Raw genomic sequence first — 16,764 nt, 5'->3', positions numbered from 1 at the left:
TTTTTATATTCATCTTTTCTTAGTTATTAGTAGTATACAGAATATGAAACAGATAGTGAAGAGGTTGATCTCCAGTAAGTGCTATATGTTTCACCAGTATATGACAGCATCGACTGTTGTTTTACTCCAGTTGTTTCTCGGGCATGCATTAGCATTATACCGTGATTTTGTGTGCATAACATGAATTATTGAGCTCCCTTCAGTAGGATTCTCTTTACGATTATATGACGTATATACTTCGCTCACTAGTTTAAGTTAATACAGTGTGTAACTGTTCTCTTATTTTATTCTTTAATTTTATCTGTAACTTTATGTAACTTCCTGTACTGGTTGGTATTATTTTCTCACACATTACCACTGTATATAAGACTTGCACCATGGCACGATTGTTGTCTGCTCACAGGGTTTGAAGACAGCGAAGTAAAGTGTCGAAAATGGCAGCTAAATAAAATAAGTTCGGAAATTAGGTGAGTGAAATGTGTTTGATTTGACATCCTTTTTCCTTCTTCTAGTCGATCCGTGCCATAAATATATTTTTCCCGTAATCCTATTGAATACCTCTTCGTTAGTTGTCCGATCTACCCCTCTAATCCTCAGCGTTTTTGTGTACCAGCACGTTTCAAAAACTACTGTTCTGTCATCGTCTGAACTTTACATCAGCCACCTTTTACTTCCTTAGACAAGTACCTTTGATGAAGACTTCCTAAGATTTAAATCCATATTAGATTTTAACAAATTTCTCTGTTTGAGAAGCGTTTTTGTACTGTTGCTGTTCTGCTTTTTATATCATTTCTGCCAGCGTCACATATTTTGCCGCCCAGGAAACAAAACCCATATACTATTCTTAGCATCTCATTTCCTATTCTAATTCCCTCAGAATCAGCTCATCTAATTCGACTAGATTCCATTACCCTTGTTTTACTTTTGATAACTATCGTATAGCATTTTTTTACTATCCATTCCGTTCAACTGCTCTACCAAGCCATTCTCATAGAATTATACAATGTTTTATTTTATTTTCGATGACTTTAGTACGCATTTCAAATTTCTCCTTTGGTTTCATTCAGCACGGGGTCCCGGGTTCGATTCCCGGTGGGGTCAGGGATTTTAACCTGCCTTGAGACTACTGGGTGTTTGTGTTGTCCTCATCATTTCATCATCATCATGATGAAAGTGGCGAGATTGGGCTGAGGAGGTTCGGAATTTGTACGAGCACTGATAACCGCGCAGTTGAGCGCCCCACAAACCAATCATCATCATCATTTGGTTTCATTTACAGCGTTCTCAACGTACAGATTCGGTAGAGTAAATGAGAACGTCGGATGTGCTACTTCAAGATTAAGATATTGAGACGAGCGAGGAAATGGTACAGTAGATCAAGACTGAGTAAGAAATGAGTAAATAACGGAGTACTCGGACTGGTTCTTGAATAAGGCCAGCGCTGATTCCCTGTTCCATCCTTTTACAGCTTAGTTAGTGGTCCGGATACTGATGACGAGACGTATGAGGATGGTTTGACAAGTCTGATAAAAAAATAAACAAGAAAAAGTGTGTTCCCTAAACAATACAACACACTTCTCGATAGTCTCCTTTGAGATACTATATTTGGTTCAGCCATACTCCAGCTTTTTGGAACAATAGATTCTGTAAAACTCTGCAAAATATTCCTTGACTAGAACTATCATTTCCTCATTTGATGAAAAATTTTTCAGCAGGCAGAAGTTTAAAGTTAGGAACAGGAATAAGTCACTTGGTGCTAAGTCTAGTCAATAGGATGAACGAGGAACCAATTCAACCACTTTCGCCATTGTTATCGCTGATGTTACGGATGGTGCATTATCCTGGTGAAAGAGCACATTTTTGGGTGTTAACCTTGGTCCATTCTCAGCCAACGCACGTTTCAAACGATCCAACAATGAAATATAATAGGGTCCAGATATGATTCTATCTTCTTCCAAGTAATCTATGAGAATTATTTCTTGGGAATCCCAAAAAACTGGCCATCACTTTACCGACTGACAAAGCGGTCTTTCCGTCTTCGGTGCGCTTCCACCAGCCTTTGTCCATTGTTTTGACTCCCGTTTTGACTCTGATGTGTAATGATGGATCCATGTATCCATCACCAGTCACAAATCGGCGCTATTAGCCGACTGTGAGCAATAGTGGCACCCATCTCGCCCACAGCTTCTTCATAGCCAATTCTCCGTTCAAGATATTATGCACTTGCTCATTTGAGATGCCTACAGTCTCAGCAATCTTACGACGTTTTAGTAGGCGCTCTTGCATGGATTTTGTCAATGGTTTCCTTCGTTGTGACCTCAACTGGACGGCCGATGTGCTCTTCGTGTTTGGTGCTTGTCCGGCCACGTTTGAATTCATTAACCCAAAAGTAAATGGTCTTGAATGATGTAGAGTCAACGCGAACGTCACCCAGTTTTTGATTTGTGAGACAGATCAACCCTTAAAATGAAAATGTTTATTATCTCGGTTTTCTCCGTTTTCAGTCCCTGCCGACACACAAATTCCGGCGCCTGTTAACAATTAACTGTACGCTGTACATTGTTGAAATTATTAATACGAGCCGTGGAATAATCAAGCTTACCAATCAGGGAGGCTTAACAAAAATGTTCATTGAAATTTATCAGACTTATCAAACCATCCTTGTAAACGTCTGATCATTCCATATTTCTCTTTCGCCGCACGTCCCACAGCTAATATTCGGCATATTGTGACATGTTTACAGTGGAGAGATAAGATTCCTCTGCCTAGATCACAGATAACTAAGACGGCATACGGTGGAGTCGTGTAGAGATGGAAAGCTACAGACGTTGAAGATAGGAGGGAAACCGATGCTACAGCGAGTTTAATGCTGGATAGAAAGTATCACACTGCAGTAAATTGCATCAGAAGGAAAAGGCAGCGAACACAGCATGAGAAAAGGCGCTTTTACGGCGTGGTTTCCTGGTCTAACGGTGAGAGCCCTTGTTGGAGAGAACGCTACGCGCAACGAGAGTGGGTGGTTTCCGGATTGCTTTCAAGAAAGCTGCCGAGATTCCTCGGCCGATAACATCTTTAATCAAGGCTGTATAACGATGCGGCCGCGGCTACGCTCCGAGCTGTCACCCGGTACACAGCGGAAGGAGCCGAGCTAATAGGCCTGTACACGATTCCTCCGCGCCATCGCTAAGGTTGGGGTTCAAAGTCAGTGTCCATCAGCTTGACATCTTCTACCTATGTTTAGTTGTTTTGACTTGAAAGGTACTAACAGTAGATTCTCGAATCCACAATATACAGGGTGGTCCATTGATAGTGATCGGGCCAAATATCTCACGAAATAAGCATCACACGAAAAAACTACAAGGAACGAAACTCGACTAGCTTGAAGTAGGAAACCAGATGGCGCTATGGTTGACCCGCTAGATGGCGCTGCCATAGGTCCAACGGATATCAACTCCGTTTTTTTTTTTTTTTTTTTTTTTTTTTTTTTTTTTATGGGAACCCCCATTTCTTATTACATATTCGTGTAGTACGTAAAGAAATATGAATGTTTTAGTTGGACCACTTTTTTCGCTTTGTGATAGATGGCGCAGTAATAGTATAAGTACGTGGTATCACGCAACATTCCGCCAGTGCGAACGGTATTTGCTTCGTGATATATTACCCGTGTTTAAATGGACCATTTACCAGTTGCGGAAAATGTCGATATCATGTCGATACCGTGTTGATGTATGGCTACTGTGATCAAAATGCCCAACGGGCGTGTGCTAAGTATGCTGCTCGGTATTCTGGACGACATCATCCAAGTGTCCGCGCCGTTCGCCGGATATTTACGCTATTTAAGAAAACAGGAAGCGTTCAGCCACATGTGAAACGTCAACCACGACCTGCAACAAATGATGATGCCCAAGTAGATGTTTTAGCTGCTGTCGCGGCTAATCCGCACGTCAGTAGCAGACAAATTGCGCGAGAATCGGGAATCTCAAAAGAGGTCGATGTTGAGAATGCTACATCGACATCGATTGCACCAGTACCATATTTCTATGCACCAGGAATTGCATGGCGACGACTTTGAACGTCGTGTACAGTGCTGCCACTGGGCAAAAGAGAAATTACGGGACGATGACAGATTTTTTGCACGCGTTCTATTTAGCGACGAAGCGTCATTCACCAACAGCGGTAACGTAAACCGACATAATATGCACTATTGGTTCAAAATGGCTCTGAGCACTATGGGACTCAACATCTGTGGTCATCAGTCCACTAGAACTTAGAACTACTTAAACCTAACCTAACCTACGGAAATCACACACATCCATGCCCGAGGCAGGATTCGAACCTGCGACCGCAGCAGTCGCGCAGTTCCGGACTGAGAGCCTAGAACCGTGAGACCACCGCGGCCGGCCTATACACTATTGGGCAACGGAAAATCCACGATGGCTGCGACAAGTGGAACATCAGCGACCTCGGCGGGTTAATGTATGGTGCGGCATTATGGGAGGAAGGATAATTGGCCCCCATTTTATCGATGGCAATCTAAATGGTGCAATGTATGCTGATTTCCTACGTAATGTTCTACGGATGTTACTACAAGATGTTTCACTGCATGACAGAATGGCGATGTACTTCCAACATGATGGATGTCCGGCACACAGTTCGCGTGCTGTTGAAGCGGCATTGAATAGCATATTTCATGACAGATGGATTGGTCGTCGAAGCACCATACCACGAACCGCACGTTCACCGGATCTGACGCCCCCGGATTTCGTTGTGTGGGGAAAGTTGAAGGATATTTGCTATCGTGATACATCGACAACGCCTGACAACATGCGTCAGCGCATTGTCAATGCATGTGCGAACATTACAGAAGGCGAACTACTCGCTGTTGAGAGGAATGTCATTACACGTATTGCCAAATGTATTGAGGTTGACGGACATCATTTTGAGCACTTATTGCATTAATGTGGTATTTACAGGTAATCACGCTGTAACATCAAGCGTTCTCAGAAATAAGTTCACAAAGGTACATGTATCACATTGGAACAACCGAAATAAAATGTTGAAACGTACTGAAGTTCTGTATTTTAATTCAAAAATACCTACCTGTTACCAACTGTTCGTCTAAAATTGTGAGCCATATGTTTGTGAGTATTACAGCGCCATCTATCACAAAGCGAAAAATGTGGTCCAACTAAAACATTCATATTTATTTACGTACTACACGAATATGTAATAAAAAAATTGTGGTTCCTATTTTAAAAAACGCAGTCGATATCCGTTTGACCTATGGCAGCGCCATCTAGCGGAACAACCATAGCGGCATCTGGTTTCGCGCTTCAAGCTAGACAGTTTTCGTTCTTTGTAGTTTCTTCGTTTGATGCTTATTTCGTGAGATATTTGGCCCGATCACGATCAATGGACCGCGCTGTATAGCTTTTGTGACGTAGGGTAGCAAGTCACGGAAATCATTTCTGCGCTTTCTTGGATTCACACAACGTAGTTAATCAAACATCAACCCCAAGGCAGTGGTCTACCATAATGCATTTAAAACAAATTGTCCATAACTGAAACATACAACCCAGCAATTACCGAACAATTCAAAATACGATACGTATTTGTATAATCAGAAGAAACAATTTAACATCAAATTGTCTAATACCAAAGGCTTTGTTTGAAGTACAGGAAGTTAACCTTTCTTTAACCTGCTACCTTGTTTGATCATTATCCGTACCAAAACCTTTGTCAGATAGAATGGCACGACTCGCGCAACGTTACACTGCATAATATAGAAACCATAACAGGCACACTGTCGGCATACAACGGAAACAGAACGTTTCAGTAGCACAATATACAAGTTCGAATGCACACAATAATTAGAATTGTGTGCGAACTGGCTCTGACGTAAATCAGCCCACACGGTTTCGAAGTAAGATCGCCACAAGACAGAAAGTCTATTTTAAGTGTTAACTACTCTCTCCAGTTAACACAGGGCCGGTCCGAAATTTTGCACACGTGTGGAGCTGCTGCACATGTGCAACTTCCTGGCGGTAGTGTACACACTTACCAGACGCATAAACAGTAAGATGGGACCGTCACCGTTCATTTAGTGTATGTATCTAAGCACAGATGTCGCCGCTTCGCTTTACCTACTAGCCGGGATAAGCTGCACCTGGATCACTCTTGCGCTCTTTCCACACTGTACAATACAATCATGGGAAGGCGCAAAATCCCCAAGATTGGCGTTCTTTTACAGAAGCTCTAAATTTAGCGCGGACTTCAATGCGAGATGCCTATAACTGTTTCCACAACGAAACTTCGTCTCGAAACCCGGCAGAAAATACAAAGAGATTCTGGTCGTATGTGAAGTACGTTGGCGGCAAGAAACAATCAATGCCTTCTCTGCACGATAGCAATGGAGATACTATCGAAGACAGTGCTGCCAAAGCAGAGTTACTAAACACAACCTTCGAAAAGCCTTCACAAAAGAAGACGAAGTAAATATTCCTGAATTCGAATCGAGAACAGCTACCAACATAATGTAGAAGTAAATATCCTCGGAGTAGTGAAGCAACTTAAATCAGTTAACAAAAGCAAGTCTTCTGATCCATAGTGTATACCAATTAGGTTCCTTTCGGAGTATGCTGATGCATTAGCTCCATACTTGACAATCATATACAACCGTTCGCTCGACGAAAGATCCGTACCCAAAGAGTGGAAAGTTGCACAGGTCACACCAATAGTCAAGAAAGGTAGTACGAGTAATCCACTTGACACACAGTAAACATGGGTTTAGAAAACATCGTTCTTGCGAAACACAACTAGCTCTTTATTCACATGAGGTGCTGAGTGCTATTGACAGGGGATTTCAGATCGATTCCTGTATTTCTGGATTTCCGGAAGTCTTTTGACACAGTACCACACAAGCGGCTCATAGTGAAATTGCGTGCTTATGGAATATCGTCTCAGTTACGTGACTGGATCTGTGATTTCCTGTCAGAGAGGTCACAGTTCGTAGTAATTGACGGAAAGTCATCGAGTAAAACAGAAGCGATTTCTGGCGTTCCCCAAGGTAGTGTTATAGGCCCTTTGCTGTTCCTTATCTATGTAAACGATTTGGGAGACAATCTGAGCAGCCGTCTCCGGTTGTTTGCAGATGACGCTGTCGCTTATCGACTAATAAAGTCATCAAAAGATAAAATAACCCTGCAAAACGATTTAGAAAAGATATCTGAATGATGCGAGAAGTGGCAGTTGACCCTAAATAACAAAAAGTGTGAGTGCTAAAAGGAACTGGTTAAACTTCGGTTACACGATAAATCAGTCTAATCTAAAAGCCGTAAATTCAACTAAATACCTAGGTATTACAATCACGAACAACTTAAATTGGAAGGAACACATAGAAAGCGTTGTGGGGAAGGCTAACCAACGACTGCGTTTTATTGGCAGGACACTTAGAATATGAAACAGACCTGCTAAGGAGACTGCCAACACTACGCTTGTCCGTCATCTTTTAGAATACTGCTGCGTTGTGTGGGATCCTTACTAGGTAGGACTGACGGAGTAGATCGAAAAAGTTCAAAGAAAGGCAGCACGTTTTGTATTATAACGAAACATGGAAGAGAGTATCACAGAAATGATACAGGATGAAATCATTAAGAGAATGACGTGTTTCGTTGCGACGGAATCGTCTCACGAAATTCCAATCACCAACTTTCTCCTCCGAATGCGAAAATATTTTGTTGACACCGACCTACATAGGGGGGAACAATCACCACGATAAAATATGGGAAATCAAAGCTCGTACGGAAAGATATAGGTGTTCATTCTTTCCGCGCGCTATACGAGATTGGAGTAATAGAGAATTCTGATCGTGCTTCGATGAACCCTCTGCCAGGCACTTAAATATGATTTGCAGAGTATTCATGTAGATGTAGATGTACCGTGTTATTCCACAGCCCTATCAACAAAAGTCACGGTTCTAAAGCAAAACATAAAAACAAATGGTCAATTAATTTGTCGGATGGGCTTTACGCCCACGCTAGTTACCTGAATGCACTTCGTGGCAAGGGTATCAAACATGTCTCTCAATAACTAAAGGATAACTTTCAGGATGTAAGTATACCTTGAACACCCAGTTTAATAACAAATTTTTTCCGATAACAATATTCGGCCTTGTAACATGGAGCAGGATGAGGCACAGTTAGCAGAGAACAGTTTTAAGCTAGAAAAAAAAATAAGAAACATGTTTATCGTTGGTGATAAGAAACGGTAAAGTTAATGTCGTGCAGAAAAGCACGGTACGTTGATAAACGTGAGCAGTTGTGAAGATTTTCCTCACTAATACTCAATCGAAACTTTTATTTGTACATTTTCAGTGCGGAGAAATATCTTTCACACACATAACTAGATCCGAACGTGGAACCTCTCGCAGATTCGTGATGCAGGAGTAGAAATTCTTGCTGTGGAAAATTTTCGAAGAATTCTTTTGTACTTCGTACTACAAAGAACTTCTTTCAGCCGTGTATTACACTGCAGGTCGATCAGTTACATCTGATTCGGAGCATCTGCAACTGATGCTGAAAACGGCTGTGCAAAGCAATGAATGATAAGTGCACTACTTCCGTGGACCAAACCAAGGGCAGGAAAATGTGCAGTGTTTTCAAACAATAGTCTTCTCTCCCAAAGACCAAGCTTCCTTTCAAAAGAAATTATTTTCATTGTGCAAACTGACGTTCAGGCTGTTCATGTGAGACGTAATGTCGACGAGAAATGCAAGGTCTGATACCCAGCAAGTTTCGGATCACTCTTTCCATTGTCATGTGGGTGATGTCGTACGGCCAAACGTAAGACAAAGAACCTTTTCAGCATTTTACCTTAACGAGACAATAAGCTATAGTGCCGTACTCCTAATTCCTCCAAGAACTACCGGCAACAGCGTTAATGATTTTGTACAAAGTGCCTCTCGATGTAGACTGCAGTGAATCCCATACAACGTGTCTTTTGTGCTTCCAAGCTCTTTGAGCATCAGTGCTATGAGTCCTCTCTAATGGCCTCGCATTGCCGTTACTCTATCTGCTGTCACTGAGATTAACCAATTCCAGTCCATACCGATACTATCAATCGCTCGGTGGCCAGCTTGGAGTAAGTCTACACCTGTCGTAGTCCCTTTCAAAGGCGCTAAGTCCAGAACGTCTTCTGTCATACGCAGAGAGTTACCGACACCTCGTATGTACATCACTAAACGACAAAGTCCTTTGCTTATTTCGTAGCTGTCTATGCATATCGCTGGCCATAACAATTACGCGTCGTGTCACTGTTTCTTTGGAAAGGCCGATTTCTTAAAACTCAACTTTCGTGGGACACAAAAGCTCTGCAGCATCAACGAGACAGTCTTTTACACACTCCCCTTCGGAAAACCGTTTCCCGGATCTTGCTATTCTTAATGCAATTTTGAAACTTGCTCGGAGTGCAGATATACTATGATTGTCATTCTGGAAAACTGAAAACAGTGCGATGTACAGTGAAACAGATATGAATGTAACACAAGAAACGAAAATTCAAGATGTAGGCCGCCTGTTACTCGGAGGCACAGGTAGGTGAAACCTACAGCGGTGAAGATGAATTACAGTTCCTAGCCGTGTTTAATGACTGAGAACACAGTCACCCGTTCTTTCCTTTTTTGCAATCCTCGCCATTTGTCAGTACGTCTCACGTAAGGCTACAGTCACCAGAGGGAAGCACGACTGGGTGTGCTTCGGTCCTCCTGGTACAGCTTAAACAAGGAAGCGGAACCGTCACTGCTGATTTGGTATATGTGTCCAGTGTTCCGCTTTGCCCGCTTTACACCTGTGTCGCACTTCCGCAGTTTGTAAGTGGGCTGATTCTGTGTTGGCAGCGCTGTGTAGCGCTTTGCATTGGTTCTCTGACTGCGCTTTCTTTCTTTGTAAGACATAGACCTGATCTTCTGGCCTCCCCATAAAGGTTCTCCGATTACGATTGTAACGCTCAGCCCTGAGTATATTACGTCTGGCACGATTCCAGTTTTCTTTGATGACTTGAGGACTAATATCCGCTGCAATTAGATCTTGAATTCCCCACAAGTTCGAAAGAGGGGAATTAATCGGATAGGAAAGGATCAAGGAGGCGGGCGTAGCTCTCAAAGCTTCATGACTGGCGGTATTAAAGGCAAAATTAAGCCAAGGAAGACTAGTGTCCCATTTACTAGGCGTTTTCTGATGATAAATTATCAACGCGGATTTAAGATTTCGGTTAACTCACTCCACATAGGATCCCTGCGAATAAAAAGGCGTAGTCGTGATATGCTTGACACCATTCTGAAAACAGAACGCCTTGAAAGGAGCCGAAAGAAAAGCTGGAGCATTATCACTAACAACTTGCTTTGGTGGGCTAAAAACACTGAACACATTAGTTAAATGAGAAATAGTGGTAGTAGCGGTGAGATTATGGATAGGAAGGAGACAAGTAAATCTGGAGGTAACTGGCACATATCGATGACATTTCTTTGTACGAGGCAAAGGTGCTACATAAGCAATATAGAGTTTGTGCATAGGACAGAACTCACTCTCAGAACTCAACAAACCCTGTTGAAGAGCATTCTTGGGTTTGACTACATTACACAAGCGATATTGGAATACCAGCCCTCTCAAATTCCGGTCCATGGAGGGCCAAGTTAAATGCTCCTGGATTTTTTGGAGAGTCTTAAAAGTTCCTAAGTGGCCACCCACCAACGAATCATGAAAGTAACGAAAGACAGGGCGCACCAAAGTTACTGGCAAACAGATCTTGCACTCCTTAGCATCTCCCACCCTCTTACATAGAATACCACTCTTAACAACATACTCATCCGACAACTCTCCCGCTAACAGGTGTTGCTTAATCGGGCCCCAAATAGGGTCCTGATTCTGATGGTGAGCGACATCATCGAACAAGAGGGGAATTTCACCCAACACAATACAATTAAGACTCTCCCTCTATCTCCCGGGTTCCCTCACTAAGAGTAGATTCGACTAACATTCGACCGAGGACGTCCGCAAGAATATTTTCAGAGCCTCTCACGTGTTTAAATTAAAAATTGAAATGCCGAAATGCGTACCACCCACTTGGCAATAAGGCCAGTTTTACGCAGCCTATCCAACACCCAGCTCAAAGCCTGATTGTCGGTTTCTAGCTGAAAAATACCGATGTTCAAGGAAGAAGCGGTACTTCTCCAATGTGAATAAAACGGTCAACCCCTCGCACTCGTAGACTAAGTACTTAAGTTCGGCACCAGTTAACCGACGAGACGCGTAAGCTAAAGGCTGCCTCTGCCCTTCGAACTTCTGGAGGAGAACAGCTGAAATACCAGCATTAGATGTGTCAATTTGGACAATAAACCTTTTATTAAAGCCTGGTTCTCCGAGAACCGGAGAATTGGATATGGCTGCCTTAATGTGCTCGAACGCAGCCTCCTGGGTGGGTCTCCATTCAAAACGCCCGCCCTTCCGGCTCAATTCGTTCAAGGGTGCCGCCAGCTGAGCAAAATTTTGGACAAAACGCCTAAAATAGTTCGCCATGCGTATGAACGTAGCAACTCGGCGCTTATCAGTAGGCGGAGACAAAGCCCGTAAGGCCTTAGTTCGCTCTTGGTCGATGCAAATACTATGACCCGACGCTATGTGACCTAAGAAGGATACCTGCTACCTGGCTAACGTCATCTTACTAGGTTTAACAGTCAACCCGGGTTCCTGTAATCTCAAAAGAACTTGCTGGATATGATCCAAATGGTCCTGAAACGAACGGCTATAGATAACTGTTGCCCAAATAATTACACTCACAGACGAGTGAGAACTGCCGTACCAGTCGCTTGACCAAAGGGAACTCTGTTAAACTCTAACAAATTCCAATTAGTACAAAATGCGGTAACGTGTTTACACTCTTCAAGTAATGGAATCCGATAATAGGCCTGGTTCAAATCAAGGACAGTAAACCAGTTAGCGCCGGCAATCCACGTGAAAGAATTATCCAGATCAGGATGGTTCAATCCCGCGTCCAGCCATCCTGATTTAGGTTTTCCGTGACTTCCCTAAATCGCTCCAGGCAAATGCCGGGATGGTTTCTTTGAAAGGGCACGGCCGACTTTGTTCCCGTCCTTCCCTAATCCGGTGAGACTGATGACCTCGCAGTTTGGTCTCTTCCCCCAAACAACCCAACCCAGATCAGGCAAGGACACCGATTCGAGGACAACCTTAGCGTTCAAACGGCGGTAGTCAACCACAAGTCTGAAATCGTGCCTCTGATACTCAGGAACAAGGAATATGGGGGAAGCATAAGCAGATGTAGAAGGCCTAATCACTCCTTGTTGGAGCATTTGCGATGTTTTAGCCTTGAGTATCTTCACCTTAGGGGATGAGAAACGATATGGGGACTGCCTGACCGGAATATCGTCTGATAGACGGATATGATAATTAATAACATTAGTAACCTCCAAGTTATCACTAAGAAGCTGAGGAAAACTGTAACAAATCCCGTAATTGAGAAGCCTGATGCGGCGAGAGATGGGTAAGATCAAACTCATTAGCCACCCCCTCAACGGCCAATGCGCCGACATTTCGATGCACAATACGTTTCGCGCACTTACAGAAACCAAACTTCTCTACAGGAGCGAACTTAAAGAACAAGGTGTGCGCAGAATAATTCAAGACTAATCCAGTCTTATTGACTGATCAACCGGCAGTTCCTTAACCAAAGCTAATGACATAGGCCAGGAAAAATCCCCCACAGATAGTCCCTCGCACCCACCCGTGCAGAGGCAAGACTTGGCCATTCGCCACCCGACATCTCTGCACCGGAGAAGGGACCGACCGAAGTTTCGTATGATGCCCAAATTCCAAAAAGCCACTCGAAGCTCGATAATGGAAAGGAGCTACCAGAATCCAAAAGAGCACAAATCGGTTCGCCACCTACTCGAGAACAAACGTAAGGCAAGGGCGGTGATGAGGGAGCGACAACACGGGTACGCCAGGGTCTAAAGACTCGATCCCGCGGTCGCTGACCAGCCTGGAGTCATTTATCGGCTCTGGGTGCGCGAAACTGAATGCAAGAGCGCACCAAATGAGCCGTACTGCGGCACCTGAAACAACGCCGAGGTTCCCTTCTAACGACTTGATTTTAGCGGATGCAGAGATTTGGGAACCAGCACCGATGGCCTGCCCCTTAACCTCGTGACGTCCATCGTTCCAAAGTGGCAATGCAGATAGTGCTACAACCGCGTCACGGAGCTCTTCCCAGGTCGAAGGTTGCTTACGGAAGACAAAATGCGACTTAAACGCCGCGCTCATTCCCCTAAGAACGATAGACACGAATTCTTGTTCAGGCAAATCAATCAACAAGGTCAAAGAGGCTGTCTGATCTTTATCGACGTACTGATGTAACTGCTCCTTATGGCGCTCCACCTCCCAAGTGTAACGACACTCAAGCGGTTTTCGAACTCCAGTGGTCAACCTCTGCCTAATCACGAGCTCCCTCAACTGCTGTAAGGAGAACCCTTGTGCCATGGCTCGCGAGAGGAGCTTCTGCAACTCAACTCTAGCTAGTAGGTACAACAGTGTCAAAATTGCTTGGTGCGGAACGAGAAAGGCAGCCGCGTGTTGTTCAAGGCGAACCAACAACCATAATTATTGCTCGACCTGTTAAAGTCGCTCCGCAACTAATTCAGTAATATCTCGGAAGAAATACGCCAGAGGATTAGGCAACTTGGCAAATATTGCAGAGGATGTAACAGTACCACAACCTGGCAGGCTCTCGCCCTCTCCCAGACACAGCAAGTCTCGCTCTTCAGTCCTTTTCCCATCCAACTCTAAACACGTAAGCTTAAACTTTAATGCGCTAACCAAAGCTCCCAATTTAACTGTCAGCATTTTATGATCTTCCAAGGCTGACATGCCCAAATCCGCTATCCGATTTGTTAAGTGCATTAACTGCGCCAGCACCCTATCCAGCTGACTGTCACTAGGTTGGGTTCCTTCCAAAACACAAATAGTGGCCACTCCTGCCACACCCACCACCGCAAGCTTGACGTCAACCGGATGAAGAACGGCAGCGCGCAAACGGGCCACTAAATCCGGAACAATGCGCTCAATGGGCACCTTATTGCCAACTCGTAAACAAGATGATCCTTCCAGAGCAGGTCGATCCCTGGACACTGTCTGACAGCCATTAGAATACACCTGAAACTATCAACAACCAAAACAATATGGTGCCACAGAACAGAAACAAGGGTGAAACTGACAGTAACTGGAATGGCAAGCACAAACGTAACCACGCTTTGCTACCAGTGAAACACCTGGGCTAGCAGGACAGAGCGGGTTAGGTTGTGGAAAGAGGCCAAAATAAGTTGCTGTCAGTTGCCCTTAACATACAAAGTTTATCAACACACAATATTGCAACAAGGATGCAAAACACTCAAAACTTTAATCGGCCTCCTTTGATTAACCTTCGATCGGCTGAAGGCCACACTCAAAATCCAAGACACAAGGCCTAAGCAAGAAATTGAAATACAAGGTTCTTCTGGAAGTTTCACTCAAGAATATTTTCTAAATCTTCAATCTAAACAGGCTGAAAGCCTTAGCAATTTAATTTTAATGGAACTTGGCTGGAGGCCGCATATTAAGCAATAAGAAGAGTTTCAATCAAAAGGCAGAAGGCCTTACGTTAAAACATTTCATGCAAAATTCGGCTGAAGGCCCCATACAAAAGCATAACAATCTTATGCATTAAGGGAAAGGCAAGAACATCAATTTAAGAGATATTAATACTCGGCTGAAGGCCACACATCAACCAGATAACTAAAACCCAAAACGGGAAATTACTATGTAACGCACAAGGAACGGCGCTCAGAAGTTTCCAAGGATCGGCCTGGGATTGCAACACTAGGTGAGACAGGCAGCCTGTCCAACGACTTCTTAATCTGTAGGCAACCCAACAGACAGCCGATCGACCAATCAACAAAACACGTCAGCTGTCGAACTACACGCCGCGCTGGACAGCATCAACACGACAAGGAAAATACACTGCCGAAAATTACGTCAGCGACCGGGGCAGGTACTGGAACGTCAACAGCCACAAGGGAGATGATACCGCTGGTCAACTTCAATAACAGGGAATAAATTAAGTTAAAATCCACAGGAAGACAGCTGGAATCTTAGTCGACTTAAATACACACACTTTGTTGCTCGTGGGAATGTCCCAAAAGCGACAACCAGGATCAAACGAAGAAATGCAAACAGCTGAGACTCGATAGTAGGTTAAGTGAGCACTCAACTTTCATATCTAATATCGGTGGACGACGAACTTCGTAGCACTCGCATGCAGCACCTCACACTCCAACCGCACGTGCACACCGTCAGCGGCCCCCGCCAGAGTTCAAATGGTTCAAATGGCTCTGAGCACTATGGGACTTAACATCTATGGTCATCAGTCCCCTAGAACTTAGAACTACTTAATCCTAACTAACCTAAGGACAGCACACAACACCCAGCCATCACGAGGCAGAGAAAATCCCTGACCCCGCCGGGAATCGAACCCGGGTTCTATTCCATTAGAACTACTGACTGCCTTGGGAGAGCCAGTCCTGACAAAACTCTACCATCTGGTGAGCAAGATGTATGAGACAGGCGAAATTCCCTCAGATTTCAAGAAGACTATAATAATTCCAATCCCAAAGGAAGCAGGTGTTGACAGATGTGAAAATTACCGAACTATCAGTTTAATAAGTCACGGCTGCAAATACTAACGCAAATTCTTTACAGACGAATGGAAAAACTAGTAGAAGCCGACCTCGGGGAAGAACAGTTTGGATTCCGTAGAAATGTTGGAACACGTGAGGCAATACAGACCTTCAGACTTATCTTAGAAGAAAGATTAAGGAAAGGCAAACCTACGTTTCTAGCATTTGTAGACTTAGAGAAAGCTTTTGACAATGTTGACTGGAATACTCTCTTTCAAATTCTGAAGGTTGCAGGGGTAAAATACAGGGAGCGAAAGGCTATTTACAATTTGTACAGAAAGCAGATGGCAGTTATAAGAGACGAGGGACATGAAAGGGAAGCAGCGGTTGGGAAGGGAGGGAGACAGGGTTGTAGCCTCTCCCCGATGCTATTCAATCTGTATATTGAGCAAGCAGTAATGGAAACGAAAGAAAAGTTCGGAGTAGGTATTAAAATCCATGGAGAAGAAATAAGAAATAAGAACTTTGAGGTTTGCCGATGACATTGTAATTCTGTCAGAGACAGCAAAGGACTTGGAAGAGCAGCTGAACGGAATGGACAGTGTCTTGAAAGGAGGGTATAATATGAACATCAACAAAAGCAAAACGAAGATAATGGAATGTAGTCGAATGAAATCAGTTGATGGTGAAGGAATTAGATTAGGAAATGAGACACTTAAAGTAGTAAAGGAGTTTTGGTATTTGGGGAGAAAAATAACTGATGATGGTCGAAGTAGAGAGGATATAAAAAGTAGACTGGCAATGTGGAAGGAAAGCGTTTCTGAAGAAGAAAAATTTGTTAACATCTAGTATAGATTTAAATGTCAGGAAGTCGTTTCTGAAAGTATTTGTATGGAGTGTAGCCATGTATGGAAGTGAAACGTGGACGATAAATAGTTTAGACAAAAAGAGAATAGAAGCTTTTGAAATGTGGTGCTACAGAAGAATGCTGAAGATTAGATGGTTAGATAACATAACTAATGAGGAGGTATTGAATAGAACCG

Source organism: Schistocerca serialis, chromosome 5, assembly GCF_023864345.2.
Source record: "Schistocerca serialis cubense isolate TAMUIC-IGC-003099 chromosome 5, iqSchSeri2.2, whole genome shotgun sequence".
Lineage (NCBI taxonomy): Eukaryota > Metazoa > Arthropoda > Insecta > Orthoptera > Acrididae > Schistocerca > Schistocerca serialis.
The sequence above is the reverse complement of the archived record's forward strand: the minus strand, read 5'-3'. Positions refer to the sequence as shown.